The sequence below is a fragment of the Triturus cristatus genome, chromosome 3_2 (assembly GCF_964204655.1).
Source record: "Triturus cristatus chromosome 3_2, aTriCri1.1, whole genome shotgun sequence".
Classification (NCBI taxonomy): domain Eukaryota; kingdom Metazoa; phylum Chordata; class Amphibia; order Caudata; family Salamandridae; genus Triturus; species Triturus cristatus.
This window is the reverse complement of record NC_140584.1, coordinates 1084049600-1084062813: the sequence shown is the minus strand read 5'-3', so window position 1 is coordinate 1084062813 and position 13214 is coordinate 1084049600. Positions and strand designations below refer to the sequence as shown.

General features: G+C 43.7%; 1 protein-coding gene across 5 annotated transcripts in view; it reads left to right on the top strand.

The window, feature by feature from the left end:
- The window catches only part of SH2B2 (SH2B adaptor protein 2), a 505642-nt gene that overhangs the window by 199258 nt on the left and 293170 nt on the right, over positions 1 to 13214 (top strand). The gene's annotated exons all lie outside the window — the stretch shown is intronic.

The following is a 13214-nucleotide window of genomic DNA, read 5'->3' as shown; positions in this document are numbered from 1 at the left end:
GCCACTGTAAAAAAAACAAGAAAATAACCCTTTTTGTTCCATTTTTATTACAGTACACAAAAAGGGAAACATATTTGTATTAATATAAAAAAAATGACAATTCTCCAATTATCATACAGAGAGAATCTTGATTTCATTAAAGAGAACGGAGGCTGACATTATGCAATAACTTTTATTGCTGCCCAGACATGCAGCCACTTACAGTGTAACAAATACATCATAAGTAAAAACAGAATAACAAAGCGCCATGGTAACCATTTATCTTCCTCTTAGAGCTGCGAAAGGTAAAGTAACTGTAGGTTCAACTTCTTCCATAGTAAACTGCAATAAGAAACTTTTACAAGGAAGCAGAATCTGAAAGAGAGAAGGGAATGCTAGTAATACATGTTTCCATGTATGACAAATAGATTAAAGACAATATGGCATTAAAAAAGTATAATGGAAATAATAAACAATGTTTTAACAAACCATCCACCAGGGAGTGCTGGGAGGGATAATGTCCGCTTCCATTGCCTTTAATGAAATCAAGATTCTCTCTATATGATAATTGGAGAATCGTCATTTCATTACAAGACCGGAGGCTACATTATGCAAGTTTAAAGCTTTTCAATGCTTTTCTGCTTAAATGTTTTACAGGTTTAAGGTAAAATTTAATAAAAGTGGAAGCATTTGACTAATCTGCTGCTTTAAGAATATCTGAAAGGGATCCTCCACCCCAGAAAACTTTACTGGTCATAGCGCCACGGGAAGAGTGTGCGCCGAGCTTGGATAAATCTATCCCTGCTTCCAACATCTCTGTTCTGACCCATCTCGAAATTGTAGCAGAAGAGACTGCCTTATAGGGTTTAACAAATGAAATCAGTAGTTGGCTTTCATTGCTAGGTCTAACAACAGTCATTTTCTGTTCATACACTTTCATACAACTTACCACACTTAGTTTGGGACAATCTAAAAAATAAGGGTAGAAAATGTTCTCAGACATGATCTTGGTCCTTTTCCATATTTGGAATAACATTCCATCCGGGGAATAAACCCTGTTACATATCTCCTAACTCTTTAACATCAGACACTCTTCTAAAAGATATTAGACAAAGTAGTGTAGCTAGTTTAATGGATAATTGTTTCCTCGAAAGGAAACAGTTATCTGGCAATGACGAAAAAAGGTTGAAGATAAGGTTTACGTTCCATTAAGAATCATATTTGGGTTTATGTAATGAAGGATGCAGGAACGTTAAAAAGGTGAAAGATCCTTTATTGAAGTCGAAGAGCTGAACCAGCATACAAACGGCTCCAAACACAGCAAGTAACTGACCCCACATACAAAAGATACATTCGATCATGACCTAGTACATTCCAACATGAAACTCTAAACTTACATCATACAGAATCCTGAGTGAGCGAAGGCACTAAGAACGAAGACATAACAGTTTAGGGGGACGTTTAATTCTTATTCCCTTCATTACTCTACGTATTAAGGGATCGGTACCAATCAAAAAGTCATTTAACAAGGAATGCCCTGCAGAAATTGCTGATCTGTAACAATTCACTGTTCTATAACATAGCCCTGAATTAAAAAGGTCCGCTAAGTAGTTTGCTACTTCTACTACAGGTGCATCCACAGGATCCATATCCCGTTCCAGGCACCAACTACACCATTTTTTCCATGCACCGGTGTATCTTCTCCTTGTTCCCGGAGCCCATGATTCATCCAGTAGGCTTTTAGCCTCTCCTGAAAGGCCCGAGTATCTTCTTGAACCCCTGAAATTTTCCAGGCAAGAATGTTCACGTTCTCTTCTAAAAGAAGAGGGTGTACCTCTCCTTCTAGGTCCTGAAGGAGGTCTAAACTCCCTGGGATAAGGCGTGGTCCTTCTATCGCCAATTCCATCACACCTGGAAACCATATTTGAGAATTCCAAAAGGGAGTAATTAGAACAATGCAGCAACGCTCCATTCGAATTTTCAAGAGAACTCTCTGGATTAGTGCGAAGGGAGGGAAGGCATAGCAACTCAGAATGTTCCATGGTTGGAGAAGAGCGTCCACTGCAGAGGCTAGGGGTTCTGGTCTCCAACTGAAATACTGATCTATCTGGAAGGTCCGTCTGCTGGCAAAACGATCTATCTCGAAGGGGCCCCATAGGTCTTGAATTCTCTGGAAGACTAGAGGATTCAGTTTCCAATCACTCAAGTCTCTTAGGAACCTTGAGTTTCAATCTGCCCTTGTGTTTAGATGACCCAGAATGAATTCTGCTCTCAGAATTATTTTCCGACTTCAGCAGAAATACCAAATCTTCTTGACCAGATCTGCAAGAATCCTTGACCTTGCTCCTCCCAAGCGGTTGATGTAGGAGATGGCCGTAAAGTTGTCCAGTTTGATTAGAACTACACTGTTTTTCAGAGTTGACTTGAAACTTATTAGGGCGTTCAAGCTCGCCAACATCTCTAAACAATTTATATGTAAAGTGAGTTCCTCTTGGGACCATTTCCCCCTGTTTCTATCTTTCCTAATCTGGCACCCCAGCCATAAATTGCATGCATCGGATTCCAGAATGTGATCGGAAGTATTTCCGAATATTGCTTTCCCATTCCAACTATTTAGGTTGTTCCGCCACCATAGGAGGTCCTCTCGAGCCTCCTGAGACAGGGGAACGTTGTCTGAGTACCAAAGACCTTTCTTCAGGCCTGAAGATTTTAGTCTCTTTAAGGCCTTGTAGTGAAGGGGCCCTGGTGAAATTGTTTTAATAAAGGTCTCGCCGAAGAGTAGCCCATTCGGGTCTCCTTCCATGTCTTTATTGGCCACGTCCCCTAACTTGGGTTCATCCGCATTAGAATGGCTCTTCGCTTTTCGGATGTAAGGCTTGCATTTGCATTACCGAGGAGGCATAGGTTTGACTCCATCCTCGAAAGAGCTCGGTGTCGTGTAGTCTACGTCGATATGCTTACCTACCTTCCCAATGAAACTGGAAAAAAACGAGGTTAGTTCATACAAATTACTTCAAAAGACATCAAAGTATAGGAAATAGGAAGAAGTTGTACTTAACTGTCCAGGAGCAGCGAATAAACGAATAAAAGAGGAAGATAGTTGGTTACCATGGCGCTTTGTTATGCTGTTTGGAATGTTTTTACTCATAATGTATTTGTTACACTTTAAAGGGCTGCATGTCTGGGCAGCAATAAAAGTTATTGCATAATTTAGCCTCTGGTCTTGTAATGAAATTTGAACGTGACGTCCCACATACTTTGGAGATTCGAATCAAATTGCTGTGACCTGAAGGAGTTTAGCGAATGATTGTCCCCATCTTTGCACACAACGGTCATTTTGTTGTGCTTGCTTGGGTTCTGTTTATAGGTTTGGAAAATTAGGTAATCTTCTCTTGAGACATCTGTTTTAGCTGGTAATGTTAATTGGCTACATCACTAATTTGTTGGAGAAACCCTGCTTCTTCCACTGTAATGTTGTTGGTTTCCGATAATGTTCTATAATTGGAGATGGTGGCTAAGATGCTGACCTTGGAATCTGGAGATCTGGTTTCTAATTGAGTTTGGCACGGACTACAACATTGTGTGATAGTATGAAGTTCACTTTGTATACCTGTACCTGAAATTTCAATATATAGAATACAAAATGGCAAACGTATGCAACCAAATTTACATGTAAAATGTACTCTTTTGTTCTTTTATGCCCCAGTTACATTTGCAGTTGATCTATATACCCCTTACAATCACTACGTGCCAGTGATTGCGTGCAGCGTTTTTGGTAGCAACGCTTCCTTCATAAGCAAAAAAACACTTTTAAATGGCCACCTTTTAAAAATCTATTTCAGAGCAGAACGTGTGACCTACTTGCCTGATTTACTGCATCATTACGAGCTAACTTGTAATCTTATCGTGTTGAACGGTTTTCGTGATACAACGGATTCCACTGTTTAAAGTTACCAGACTACTGCATGTCAACGGGGACACAATACTGCAGTTCCGGGCATTGCTTTTATAAATCGCTTTCATTTCAAGTTTATTAATTCATTTGATGTGAACGAGGACTGCAAATCCCGGGAGTACTACAAATCCCGGAATACATTAAATTTGTAACATGGAGTCATCTGGTAATCGTATGTTTGAGGCACTTGACTTGCATTGAGATAACAAAGGCTTGCGTTTGGCGTACATTTCCTGAAGGTGGGCAAGGCAGTGCAGTGGATCTGAGTTCTAAGTGGATCACATATTTGGTGGCCCTTGAGTACATTATGGGTGAACTTTGCTGTAATGTATTCCAAAAAAACAAGCTTCTGTGTTATTTTTTAAAAATAAATTATTTATATGATCGTGTCTGTTGGGAAAGAATGAATGGTTACCATCATGAGCTCTATCACTGTTTTATTCATGCGGTTGCAGTGTTGTACTTGTCCTTTTATTTTTGTAGCATTTTGTTGTTGCATTAGTGTTCAGTTGAAGTGATCGTAATGCTGTAATTGCAGTGTTGATGTGTGGCAGCATTACTGTGCTATGATTGCATTATTGTATTGTTTTGTAGCTGTGATGTTGCAGTACTAGTGTTGGCTTTGTTGCAGTATTGTTAGTGAAGTAGCTTTATAGTTGCAGGTGGTGGAGTTGCTGTGGAGTGATGCTGCTGTAGTTAGTGTTGTAGTTTTGTAGAGCGGTGGTGTTCGTGTAGTGTTGCAAGCAGTGGGAATACATGAGCTGTAAAGTTCACAGGAATCATGTTCAATAAGGCTCCATACAACATATTTTTACAGGGAATCTTTCTCCAAAGGTACACATTAACGTACGTAATCTAGCACCATAACAGCGTACATAATCTTTCGACACACAGAGCATTTTAGTCAGAGGTATTCAAGTAATCATTTTTGTCTACGATACGGTACATTTCCTTCCTTGTTTTGTAATGCAGTTGTGAAGTGTTATTGTCATGTTACATTTTAGGTATTGCTGTGAAGATGCTGTAGATTTAGTAGTGTTTGTGCTGTAGTGTTGATATTGCACTGTTGGTGTTCCTGTGTTCGATCTGTAGAGTCGGTCTTGTAGTGATGAAGTTGCAGTAGTTGTTTTGTAGAGTTAATGATGATGTAGTGCGTTTTCAGCATTGCAGTGCACTGTGCAGGTGGAGCAGAAATTAGGAACAGCAGGGCCTCATGGAGTGCGAGTGTCCCCAACAGAAGTCTCTTCATGCTCTTTAGTGATCTAGGAAACACGAAGAACATTAATCAAGGTTAGTTGATTTTCTCAACAGATGGTGGTTTACCCTTCCCACACATACATACACAACACATTTGGTCCTGGTGGCACTTATGTACACTTAGAGCTGAACCTCAAACTGCCTGTAATGAGGCGCATTACAGACTCGTCCCATTCCATACAAACTGTGTCTGAAGGCCTCCAAGAAAGACTGTTAATTTCAGTCAGACTGTAATGAAGTCACTTTAAAGTCTAGGCACTATTAACGTGTGTATATTATTACAAATCATAATTCACTTTTCAGGGTTAATGCTGCTAAGATAATAAATATACACTGCATCGCCCCAGGAACGTTTTCCAACACCTGCACACTCTTTACCTCGACTGATTGCCTAGGCTAGTGTCTTTTCCTGATTGCAAATAATTATAGTGATACTGACTTGGTTTTATATGTGCACCATACCACACATTTACCTTTTCTGAGCACTGTAAATAACTGGTGTTAATATTGCCCAATTTAATGGTGCTCACCTTGCCGACCTTGTAAGGGTGGAATGTTGAGTCTAACTTCCATCTAATTTAGAATCTACAGATGACAATATATCTGAGAGGCAATCGTTCAACTCACTGCCAGGATATGGTAAATGCATGTCTGAAAGCTTCCTGAGTGGAGTATAGTGTAACCGTTACCTGTTCTGACTGCCTCTGGCCACTTCAGGTCATAGGTATCCTTTCAGTGTGTTGTAATGGCTCCTTGTCCTGACTGTGTGTGTGTGTGTGTGTGTGTGTGTGTGTGTGTGTGTATATGTATATATATCAGCCAAAAGGCAGTGGAGTGCTATACAGTGTCACAGGCAAGCATACATTCAACAAGTAATAGGAGAGGTTGGAGGATTCTGGGAGCAGAAGTGTAGTGTTCATTTTGAGGTTGTATTCTTCAAAGAGGGGCATCATCTACGCTTTCATAAATTGGAACAGCAGATTGGTGGTGCTGATGGATACAAGGATGTTGTATGTATATGCAAAATGCTTGCTTAGTGTTTTTCTTTTTTACACATCTTAGTCTCCAGTCTGATGTTGTCTTTTCTGTGGTTATGCCCCAAGCCTCCCGAGATGTCCAGCTTATCTGCAAGATAAACAGGGATGCTGGTGTGATGTGTTTGTAGATGATGCAGCTGGTTTTGACGATGGTGTCTGCTGACAAGGAAAGCCAATGGAGTTCCATCCGGATGGGAGTGATATGATAATATTTCTTCAGGCCCTGAATGAGATCTGCTGCAGTATCTAGGATGCCCATTAGGTGGAGGCCAGTATGAAGTCTGAGCCTCTGGAGTGGGGGATTACCATCATAGAGATGCAAGAGTACAAGGCCTTTAACAGCAGTTCCAAAGTCCCTGGCTGAAAGAAAGCGCTTTGCTTTCTTTAGAAGAGAGCTGCTACTAGTCAATCTTTGTATTTGATCAAACGATCTGTTCCTTGAGGGTGAAGGTTGGATCCAGAGTGAATCTAAGTGAATTGGCATACTGAGAAAGTTGGGGTCTGAAACCATCAAAGTTCATGTCTTTGAGACAAGTTTGTACAATTTCTTTTGCTTGTTGTTGTTGGCAAATAAAAGGAATTCTGTCTTGGTAGGGTTGACCTGCAGGTAGTTGCTGGACTTCCATATCTGGAGCGAAGGAGACATTCACTTAGAGTTGCTTTGTTAGCGTAGTAATTAATTTTGATTCTGTTATCTGTGCATAGAACCACAGAGGGCTGCACGTTCAGTTTGATAATGTGAAACCCACCATTCACAGCCATCATTTGGAACTTGAAGTTGTCCAGGTGAACACACTGGTGTTTGGAAAGGAGGAGGAGAACCAGTGAAGGACATTGTCAGCGAAGCCTGTATTCAGGGTGTGGATGAGGGTGTGTTACAAAACAGTGTAGAAGAGGAGAGATCCAGCAATATCAGGAGGCAGGGATCTTCTTCATTCTGGTCAGAATGGCATCATCTACAGTGTGTAATACAGCCCCCACCCCCATGCTGCAGTGTGATCTGTAGATTGGTAGCCATGCAGGACCTGGTAGGATGTGACCCTGGAGCGCAGCGTAGATTGCCTATTCAATAATCTTGAGGATGAATGGTAGTTGAATGATGGGCTAGTAATTGACAAGAACATATTGCCGAACTGCAAGTTTCTTTATCACGGGGAGGATGTGACCTGTCTTGAAAGCTTCTGGGAAGATGTCTTTAGTGAGGAAGGCATTGACAATGGTGAACGGGGGTGAGCAAACTACTCCAGAGATGCCTTTTTTTTCTATAAATATTTTTATTTTCGGCTTTCGTATAGATGCACAAACCAACGGTCACACACTTCATATATCCCTGTCAAGGTATAGTTATCAATAGTGTACAGTATTATATTGAGATGCTTAACACACTTTGTAGGACACACAAGTACACCATATGTGAAAAAGTGGCACAACAAACGTCACAGTTCACCCTTTAATTTTTAACGCAGATTTGAGAGTCTGGCCCTGTGTCGAAGCAAGTGTGCTTAGAGCACCAGAGCTGAAGGTTATGGTTTACATGTGCATGTTTTTAGTTGGCTTGTTAATGTGCATGTTTTTACTTGGACGGTATATGTTCAAAGTTCCCACAAAAATGTTGAAGTAATTCAGAAGTGAATGAATGAATATTAGTCTTATAAAGCGTGAACTTTGCCCAAAGGCGTCAAGGCACTGCAGGTAGAGCCAGAAGTTGAGGTACATAGAAGGCTTATACACAACAAAGGACCTGCCTCGTACACCAAACTAAATTTCTAAATTTTTAAGCACGGAGACTAATTAGTATTTTATACTCTACATGTGGGCTATTTGTACAATCCGTTACCTTTTAGCCGTTATTGCTGGGAATCATGTACTGCAGAGTTCTATGGTCTCGAGCTATGCAAATACCTGTGAACTAAGTGAATTTAACAAAAGATTCCCCTGGAAACCTATGTGGCCCCGTCCCCTCTACCCTGTGTGCAGAGAAAGGAGTAAGGGCGGAAAAGAAAAGAGAAGAGCAATTTCACATTCCACCATACCATCAAAAATTGATGTCTGTTTCGACGCCACAAAGGAATAGTGTAGAGAAAATGAGGGCGGCAATACCTCATGGACGTAACCCCCACGAGGTGTAAGCGGACAGGTACTCGTCCGTTACCTCACTTTCTCATCATCGGTTACTGCCGTCCCCGGTGAAAACACAAAAGTGACACAACAGGTATAGCGTTGTCTCTAGTACCTACTGTGGGGTAAACTAATAATCTAAACTGTGTGTATGTGCAAAGAAAACAGTGGGTGTCGACCCTAAGACTAGGGAGAATGAGTCCGATCAGGACCCAAATATTCCCAATTAAAACTGGGCAGCCCACACTAGCTAAATGAAACTTTTTATTCAGGCTGTGTGGCTGTCCCCTTAAAAAACCAACATGTTTCGTTGCCTGTATGGATTGGCGGCAACTTCTTCAGGGCTAGGGTCGACTAGCCTCTTAGCTTTGTTTATGCTGGCCAGTGTATGATCTGTCAGCACCTAGGGGAAACCTAAAATAGACACATACAGATTCAGCAAAACACCACGAATGTTCACCAGTAGGGTAGACATACACTCAAACAGGCAATGGGCGTAGTGCCTGCTTAACTTTTAACAGGCATATTTACCGTAAGGGTTGCTCACTTACAGCATACCTCACCCCCCGGATTTCAGAGGTCTGCGCTATCTCAGATACTTCTGAATTGCTTAACCGCGACCTGCGGATTCATGTATCTAAAATGCGTAGGAAAGCGGAAAAGTTAGCACAACACATGTTGATATAACGCAAAGCATACATTTATGTGGACTCACATCTTTGTTGTAATAACCGGCTGAACAGGGTTCTGTCAGTACCCCTTCTTGCTCCCTTGCATTTGTTATTACTTGCCTAGTGCCTGACCTCGTATGTGACTAGTCCCCTGCTGACTACATATCACTGCATTTCTCCATTGCACTCATAAAACTGACCCCGCTCAACACTCGGTGTGCACCTAACTGTTGTATCCTGGTGTATACGAGAAGTATGCTCCGGGTAAACTGTGCTATTAACCCTCCTCCCTTTCCGAATATGTGGACCGTTCGTCTAGTGTATTGCATCTCCCAAGGGCTTAATGTGTCTTATCTGAGCCTTTCTTAGTATGTCGGTGCACCGCCTATTGCTCGCTCGGGGTCTCACCTCGTCAGTGTCGCGTTGAGGGTTCAAATCGGCCTCCATCCCGGGTCCTGTGTGCCCTCCCTGTTTAAATACTCCGCATCTTGATTGTATACAGGCACGGACCTGATCGGAAACCTACCGCGGCCATATTGTGTAAACCGGGCCAGACTTCCCTATTGGAGGACGTATATGTGATGTCACAGGCATGCGCAAACGCGCAATGAAGGCAGTGGGGGCCATCTTGTGTATCCTCGGTCTGGTATATTTGTATTGGGATACGTTTAAGGCATAATATTCCCAATACTGACGGCCCTCTTGCATCAATAAATTCATGACTCTAATATATTCGCCTTGCTAACTCATCTATTGTGTATCCCGTGGCATGACACGTAATAGATGATCCTGTGAGGTGTATTCACATTACCACATACAGAGAACACAGAAGGCCTTCTCCCACCTATCACTGTTTGTTATTTAGACCCTGAGAATAGGATGTCAAGTTGTAACCTGATTCCATTCTATATAATCATTCAGGCCCTGTCTGTCTGCTCCCTCCTGATAGATCCAGCGCGCTTCTTTCGTTGTTAGCCTGGTGTTCATATTATGGCTATCGCCCCAAACCCGTTCCAGTACCACCCATCGTAATTCACGGGGGCCATGTCTAGCCGTCATGAAATGCTGGACCAGCTTTGTAGTTAATTTGCCCATTCGGATTGTACTCAAGTGCTCTTGTATACGGACCTTCACTTTCCGCGTGGTTAGTCCAATGTAGTGAAGGCCGCAAGGGCATGTCAGTCTGTATATTACGTTGTTGGTGTTACAGTTACTGAACGCATTTAAGTGCCAGCACTTGCCATTCGCCAATGTGACGCTCTTAGTCTGACTCGTCAGTTCGCAGACATTACAATCTCCACACTGGTAATGTCCCGGTGGAATGCCTGTGGTTTTGACCTCACATTTGGGTCGTGAATGCACCAAGCGATCACGTAGACTAGTGGACCGCTTAAAGGCAAACCTGGGTTGGGGCATAGTCATGGTCGGAGTGTGGAGTAAAGACCAATGTTTCCTGATTACTTGTCTGATCTGGGTTGATAAAGGGCCAAATGTGGTTACTACCGGGATGCATTCTCCTGATGTTTTCGGTGTTCTCTCCAAAAGGGCCGCTCGTGGGGTATTGAGGGCTCTTTTCTTGGCCTGCTTAATAACCCTGATAGGATAAGCTCGGGCCTCCAGTTTGCATGATAGTGTTTCTGCTTGTTGTACAAAGTCCTCGGTGTTAGAACAATTCCTGCGGTAACGCAAGAATTGACCGACCGGCAGGTTGTCCCTCAGAGCCCTAGGGTGGAAGGATTTGTAGTGAAGGAGGGAGTTCTTGTCGGTGGGTTTTTGATGGACGTTAGTGACCAACTTCTGGTTCACTGCAGTGATGTCAAGATCCAGGTATGTGGCTGTGGTGTTACTAATGGTCCAGGTGAATCTTAGACATTCATCGAGGCCATTCAACCACTGGAGAAACCTATCCAGGTCTACAGTGGAACCAATCCATATACACAGGACATCATCGATGTACCTCTTCCAGATGGCAATGTTCCTCTGGAAGGGATTAGTGCAGTGGAATATATAATTGGACTCTAATTGGCCCACATAAATACAAGCCAAGCTGGGGGCAAATGTAGCCCCCATCGATGTACCGGACACTTGTAGATAGAGTTGGTCCTTATAAGCAAAAAAAAAAAAAAAAAAAAAAAGGCTCACAGCAATTAGGTGGTAAAGAACCAGGTCTTCCAGGCCTTTCGGAAGATGGAGTGAGACTCTTGTCCAGAGATTGACAGAGGTAGAGTATTCCAGAGCTTAGCAGCAGCAGCAGAGAAAGCTCCCCCCATCTGACTCTCCTAAACCTAGGAACTACCAGCCAATTTTTACAGGCAGATCTTAACTGCTTGGTAGGAACAAAACTTTGAAAAAGCCTTTTAATGCCTTCGGAGCCTAGGTTATATAACGCTTTATGAGCGAGACAAACAGCTTTTAATAAGATTCTCCTGCCTAGAGTAAGCCAGTGCAGCTCTCAAATGGATGCTGGGTGGAATTTAGGAAGACCCATCACTATCCTGGCCGCTGCGTTCTGCACAAGCTGCAGTTTGTGGATGGATCCCTTATTGATGCCCAAATATAGGGCATTACAGTGATCCAGTCTGGACAACACCAGGACGCCAACGTCCTGCTTTCGGGAGGAAAAGGAAGGAAAATTGAGAAATCTTCCTGAAGACCCTAATGATTCCAAAACAGGTGGGAACTGTTCAATTGATCTAGGGGCCAAAAGAAAGGAAGCTGTCAATTATGCTATGGGACTTGGGCAGGGACATGAACAGAGCATTTCAGGCCACCAGGCGTGAGACCATATAGATTATTGGCTCCCAAAGAGCAAGACCTCTGTTTTATCAGCATTGAGTCTAACTTAGTTATCTACCATCCAGGAGGCCACAGCCTAAATGCAATTTTTAAAGTTTGTTGCGGACGCCTCTATGCTGTTGGTAATAGACACCACAATTTGTGTGTTACCAACATAGGACAGCGCCTCCAGCCAAAAGGATCTGATGACCTTGGCTAGAGGGGCAACGTAGATGGTAAACAGTCTGACTCAATGAAGAGGCCCTGAGGGACCCCGCAGAACATATGATTGGCGTCTGAGTAAAATGGATCCATTTTTAGGTCTCACCCTTAGCGTTGCAGTGCGTAGCACTGCTCGCGTAGCGAGAGACCTCTTGTAGGGGGTTTGGAAACTGACCTAGGAATCGCACATGCTTGTGCGTGTGCTTTTCCTGTTGTGCCACGCTATTGGTCTTTGCGTGCGTCTTTTTTACAAAGACAGCACGCAATTGGCCAAAGGCGGGCGCATTGCTCCGCCCATGGCCTATTGGTGTCTGTTACGTGCAGCAGCAGCATATGTTTCCAATTATCGTGCCCAGACACAGGCGCGATAATTGGAAACATATGCTGCTGCTCGCAACCGCGCGCGCACACCTGCAGCTCCCGCATCTCGTTTAACAATGCTTTGAAAAAAGAGAAACTTTGCTGGAAAACGTCATGTCGGCTGGCACAGCGCCATTTGGAAGCCTTGGGAAGAGATGCTCCAGCGTAACCGCACACTTGAGAACATCCATACTTTGGCAGCTTCCCCACTTTCCTTTCTCAGAGGAAAGGGCTGGCAGTAGCTTCCTGCAGAAACATCCTGGAGCTGACACACACGCACATGCACACACGCTCAGTCTCTCTCTAAATTACAGTCCGTGTACATCTGACTGAGCGCCCGCCCAGTCGTGGCATAAAAAAAACATAGTAGCGTGCTACCCGCACTTCAAAAGATTCTCTATCGTTTTTCCCCTCCCTCTCCTGCTCTCTTAAACTAGACCACGTACCCCAAGCACTTCAACTCAGAAGAGGACGCGCTGAGACCAGGCTTTGCCAGAAACGCTGCCGTGAGGGGAACGGATTTTACCTGCTGCTCTGTCCGCTGACACACGCTGTGGGGGGAACGGCCCACGCTGGGTGACACGTGCCGTGAGGGGAACGGCCCATGCTGGTGGAACTTCATCTTCCAGCAACCCTGGAACCGCTGTGACGCTGCACACACGCCTGGAGGCGTGATATAAGCCCCGCCCACTTCATGCAGCGTGGGATACGCACGGCCGCGCCCAGGCCAAGTGCGCGCCCGTCTGCGCCCGTCTGCGCCAGGAAGAGGCTGGGCTGGGCCACCCTCTTGACATCTCACGCTCCACGCTGGACTTCAGCAACTAAACAAGGTACCGAACT